Source organism: Rutidosis leptorrhynchoides, chromosome 5 (genome assembly GCF_046630445.1).
Source record: "Rutidosis leptorrhynchoides isolate AG116_Rl617_1_P2 chromosome 5, CSIRO_AGI_Rlap_v1, whole genome shotgun sequence".
Taxonomy (NCBI): domain Eukaryota; kingdom Viridiplantae; phylum Streptophyta; class Magnoliopsida; order Asterales; family Asteraceae; genus Rutidosis; species Rutidosis leptorrhynchoides.
Genome location: NC_092337.1, coordinates 328,033,457 through 328,040,041, shown reverse-complemented (window position 1 = coordinate 328,040,041; position 6,585 = coordinate 328,033,457).

Here is a 6,585-nt window from a genome sequence, read left to right as displayed (position 1 = left end):
AATTAAAGCTTTGTATTATAACTTATAATATATATATATATATATATATATATATATATATATATATATATATATATATATATATATATATATATATATATATTGTTTTAAAAATGTAAAGGTAATATAACATAATATTTTCTATTATTTAAATGGTTATAAATAAACTTCGAAATATAATTATTTTTTTTTAAAAATAAAATATTATATTAAAAAATAAATATTTCAATTATATATAAGATGTACAAATTATATTTTTCTAAATAAAAACATATATATGTACTTTACAATGTGATAAAGTATAATTTAAAACGTTTCGATATTATTAAACATATTTTAATAAACATTGAGAAGTTGATTTAAAGAAGCAAATAACCAAAACACTCATCCGTTAAAGTTACATTTCGAATGATTTAGTTTATTGATAATTTAAGTCTACATTTTTACAAGGGTACGAGTCATGAAACGTAAAGTACCAGCTTTCTAAGTGTACGAAGTAACGTTCGAGAAACCGGAACCGAGAAACAAGTTGAGCATTAACGTACAAGTTTTCAAAACTAAAGTTACATGTCACCTATGCTCGTAAATATAATATAATATATATAATTATAAATTAAATTAAATATATAAATATATATATATATAATAAAACTGTCGGCACAAGAAATCAAAACAAGTGAGTGCATGACAGACAGGCCATGTGATCGCATGGCATTAACACTGAAAGCTCATGCGATCGGATGGGGCTCAGGTTCAGCAAAATTTGTATAAAACGCGATGTTTTCTGCCGAATGCTACACACTCTTTCAACCTCTCTCTCAATCTCTCTTCTCTTATTATACATATTAATAATAATAATATTATCATTAAGATTATTATTATTATTATTAATCGTATTATCATTATTAGTAGTGTTATTATTATTAGTATTTGATAATGCTAAAAACAAACATATATTTCATAGCATTATTCCTCAAGAAAGACAAGCTTTTAGTTGCAATTGTTCTATTTACAAGTGATATTCGTTTAAATAATAAAAGGTGAAGACAAAAGACAGATTCGACGAATTGAAGACGCAAACGACCAAAAAGCTCAAAAGTACAAAAGACAATAAAAAAGGTTCCAATTATTGACAAGAAACGTCTCGAAATTACAAAAGTACAAGATTCAAAACGCAAAGTACAAGATATTAAATTGTACGCAAGGACGTTCGAAAATCCGGAACCGGGACCAGAGTCAACTCTCAACGCTCGACGCAACGGACTAAAAATTACAAGTCAACTATGCACATAAATATAATATAATATTTAAATAATTCTTATAATTATTTAATATATTATATTTATAATTAAAACCGTCGGCAAGAAAGACTCCAAAAGGGACTGAGCTGTAATTTCAATCTCCGCGACTCGCGGAGTTTGAAGGCAAAAATGCCGCGAGTCGCGGAGCCCCAAAATTTCAAAATCCCTATAAAAGCAAACGAATTCTGATCGCAAAAATTAACAAAAAATCCATCCATCTCTCTATCTATATCGTAATATTTATATTTATTTATATTTTAATTTTAATTTTAATTATAATTCTAATAATAAGGGTATGTTAGCGAATGTTGTAAGGGTGTAAGTCGAAATTCTGTCCGTGTAACGCTACGCTATTTTTAATCATTGTAAGTTATGTTCAACCTTTTTACATTAATGTCTCGTAGCTAAGTTATTATTATGCTTATTTAATCCGAAGTAATCATGATGTTGGGCTAATTACTAAAATTGGGTAATTGGGCTTTGTACCATAATTGGGGTTTGAATAAAAGAACGACACTTGTGGAAATTAGACTATGGGCTATTAATGGGTTTTATATTAACTAAACAATACCTTGTTAATTTAATATACAAACTTATAATTCGACGTATTTATATATAACCACATACGCTTAATCGGACACGATGGGCGGGATATTTATAAGTACGAATTATTGTTCATTTGCCGGACACGGGGATGGATTAATAGTCAATGGACTCATTAAAACAGGGGTGGATTACATTCAAGGGTAATTGGTGTAATTGTTAACAAAGTAGTAAAACCTTGGTTTACACGCAGTCGATAACCTGGTGTATTCATTAAACAAAGTATTAAAACCTTGTTACAATTCGAATCCCCAATTAGTTGGAATATTTGACTTCGGGAATAAGAATAGTTTGACGAAGGCTTTCGCTCTTTATATTTATGACTGATGGACTATTATGGACAAATCCGTATGGGCATATTAAATAATCCAGGACAAAGGACAATTAACCCATGGGCATAAACTAAAATCAACACGTCAAACATCATGATTACGGAAGTTTAAATAAGCATAATTATTTTATTTCATATTTAATTTCCTTTATTTTAAATTTAATTGCACTTCTAATTATCGCATTTTTATTTATTGTTATTGTATTTAATTGCACTTTTAATTATCGTACTTTTTAATTATCGCAAGTTTATTTTATCGCACTTTTATTATTCGCAATTTCATTATCGTTATTTACTTTACGTTTTAAATTAAGTCTTGTATTTATTTATTATTTTACATTTGGTTTTAACTGCGACTAAAATTTTAAAATCGACAAACCGGTCATTAAACGGTAAAAACCCCCCCTTTATAATAATAATATTACTTATATATATATTTGTATTTTTATAAAAGTAAACTAATATAGCGTTAAGCTTTGTTTAAAAAGATTCCCTGTGGAACGAACCGGACTTACTAAAAACTACACTACTGTACGATTAGGTACACTGCCTATAAGTGTTGTAGCAAGGTTTAAGTATATCCATTCTATAAATAAATAAATATCTTGTGTAAAAATGTATCGTATTTAATAGTATTTCCTGTAAAAATTAATAGCTATTTTCTATACACCTCGCACGACATCAAGTATTTTTGGCGCCGCTGCCGGGGACTCTTTTAAAAGCCGGAAGCGCAACGCTAATATAAAAAAAAATAAAAAATTTTAGTTAACTTTTATTAAAATTCGTTTTTGTAAAAATACGTTTTAATTATTCAAAAATATAAAAAGAAAAACAAAAATTTAAATATTTTTAGGAGTTTGATAAATATTTAAGTTTTATAAAGTTTCTTTAGTTTGTAAAAATATAAGTTTTATTTAATTTATTTTATAAATATATTTTATAAATATAAAAAACCGAAAAAAAAATATAAATATATATAAATCTATTTTTTTTATTGTTATAAAGTATTTTATTTTTATCTTAGTTATTAAAGATAAGTTTTATTTAAATTATATAAATATTTTAATTAGATAATATAAACAGAAAATATAAAAACAGAAAACAGAAGATAAAAAAAAAAATAAAGAAAAACGCGTCAAATTTTAAACCTGTCAGTTGAATTTCTGAACCCCGCGACTCGCGGGGTTTGGTGCCTTGAATACCGCAACTCGCGAAGGGGACCTGACACCAACAGGAAGCCCTAATCCTGCATTTATTACGGAGTATTATTAATTATTATTAATTAAATTATAATTAGGGTTAAATATTTAATTAATTTAGTATTTAATTTAAGTTTTAATTAATTTGTATATTTAGTTTATTAAGTTTAATTAAATTGTAAAATTAATAGTTTTAATAAATAAATAATATAAAAATAATATTTTTATAAAAAATTGTACTTTTTACAACTTTTTGTATATTTTTATATTTTGTTCCTTTTTAATCATTTTAGCGTAACTTTTGTATTTTTCGCTCATATTTAGTTTTAAACTTAGTTTTTGCCATAGTTATTTTTACTTCTAGATTTTTAGGCTTTGCCGTAGAATTCCTTAAGTGCTTTTTCTTTAGACTAAGATTTAGGTACTTTAGAATTTTGCGACGCCTTTTTAAGTTTTAGTTTCTTTTTAAGTTATTTCCATTTGGGATTTAGTTTTTCCTGTAAGCTTTAATATTTTTAGACACCTTTTACTATGTATCAATTATCATTCCAATTAGTAATCTCAATTTGCAATTATAATTTTAAGTTAGTTGTAGTAATAAGGTTAGGTTAGTCAATTGTTTTTAAGTTTTATAAGTTTCTTTTATTTTTCCGTCACCTTTTATTTTTCAAACATTTTTCTTTTTCGACCTTTTTCGACGAGCTCTTTTTCTTTCTTATTTCTCGCTATTCTAGTTTTAGGACATAGATTTCTATTCTACTTCTTATCTAAATTTCTTAAAATTACGAAAATTTATTTTAAGTGGTTAAATTGATAGACATCAAAATTTTCTGGTTCGTAGTAATAGTTGGATTTGTACGTGGACCGGGTTATTGGAGCCAAACAGTCCTCAATTATATTGAGACCAAACGAATCCTGCCCCTCTGCTGCATCTTTTGGCTATTCGAAACGTGGGCAAAATCAGAAAAGTCTATTGATTGGATAACTTATTATAATTTTTCTTTCCTTTAAAAAAAAACTAATAGGATATTCAGTGAATTCACCGAGCAAGACGTTCACCACCTTTTGTACGTTCACCACCTGTAACTAGATCAAGACATTTAGTAAATATTACCGCCGTTGATTTTTCTTTAGAATCGTCATCCAGTCGACCAATTACTCCAGTTCAAATTTCCGATAATCCATTTTTTGAATCCGACCTCACAATTGAGAATCCGGAGAATATTCAGGAACGATTCGTAGATCCTGAACCACTAAACTTTCCTCCGGAACCACCAATCATTCAAATAGAGATTGTTGAGGAACGAACCATTAAATCAGAATCCTCTAGTGATTCCGATTCAACAAATTCAATTATGGAGAATCTGGAACCTTTAAGTATGGAAGACCGAATGAGAGCTAAACGCACTGGCCAAGGTCACGCAATTACTCATCCAGACATTAATGCGCCAGATTATGAAATCAAAGGACAAATTCTACACATGGTGACTAATCAATGCCAATTTAGTGGTGCGCCGAAGGAAGATCCAAATGAACATTTACGTACCTTTAATAGGATCTGCACATTATTTAAAATCCGAGAAGTGGAGGATGAACAGATATATCTCATGTTATTTCCCTGGACTTTAAAGGGAGAAGCCAAAGATTGGTTGGAATCGTTACCTGAAGGGGCGATCGATACATGGGACGTTTTAGTTGACAAATTTCTTAAACAATTCTTTCCTGCATCTAAAGCCGTAAGACTTCAAGCAGAAATTGTTACATTTACACAAAAGCCGAATGAAACTCTATATGAGGCGTGGACAAGATATGGAAAGTTATTAAGAGGATGTCCGCAACATGGTTTAGACACCTGTCAAATAGTACAAATATTCTACCAAGGATGCGACATCACTACAAGGAAAGACATAGATATAGCAGCTGGTGGTTCAATTATGAAGGTAACCGAAACTGATGCTTACAAAATTATTGATAACACTGCTTCCCGCTAACATGAGTGGCACCAAGAAAAAGATATCGTTAGATCATCTAAAGCAGCTAGAGCCGATTCTAGCCATGACTTAGATTCCATTTCCGAAAAGATAGATGCTGTGGAAAGACGAATGGAAAAGATGACTAAGGATATTCACTCAATACGAATTAGTTGTGAGCAGTGTGGAGGACCACATTTGACAAAAGATTGTCTCAGTATTGAATTAACAATGGAACAAAGAGAGAATATTTCATACATAAACCAAAGGCCTGGAAATAATTATCAGAATAATTATCAACCGCCAAGACCAATTTACAATCAAAACCAAAATTATAACAGAAATATTCCATACAACAACCAACAAGGTCCTAGCAATCAACAAGTATCCAATAATACTTACAATCAGCAAAGACCTAATTTTCAAAACAAACCACCACAACAAACCGATGATAAAAAGCCGAATTTAGAAGATATGATGACGAAGCTAGTTGAAACTCAAACGCAGTTTTTCACATCTCAGAAACAAACTAATGAACAAAATGCTCAAGCATTTAGAAATCAACAAGCTTCTATTCAAAATCTGGAACAAGAAGTAAGTAACCTAGCAAGGTTAATAGGTGAAAGAAAACCGGGAAGTCTACCTAGTGATACAAATGCTAACCCCCGGAATGAAACAGCTAAAGCCATTACCATAAGAAGTGGTACAACACTTAAACCACCTGAAATACCTGTAACTTCTGATGAAGCTATTCCTACTCCACAAGAACCACAACCTGAACAAGATAAGGAAAAAGAACCGGTAGTTGAAAAGGTTAATGAAGATAACACAGTTAAGGCTAAACCTTATGTTAAACCATACCAACCACCACTTCCTTATCCGAGTAAAATGAAGAAAGAGAAACTTGAAGCCGAGCAATCCAAATTCTTGGATATGTTGAAAGGACCCGTTCATATAGATTATAAACGATTCACAATAGTTGATTACATCGCGAGGTATTTGACCTCTATATGATACGTTTTACAAACATTGCATTCGTTTTTAAAAGACAAACTTTCTTTACATCAAAAATTGATGGCATGCATACCATTTCATATTACATCCAACTATAATTGACTTAATATTAATCTTGATGAACTAAACGACTCGAATGCAACGTCTTTCAAAGTATGTCTTGAATG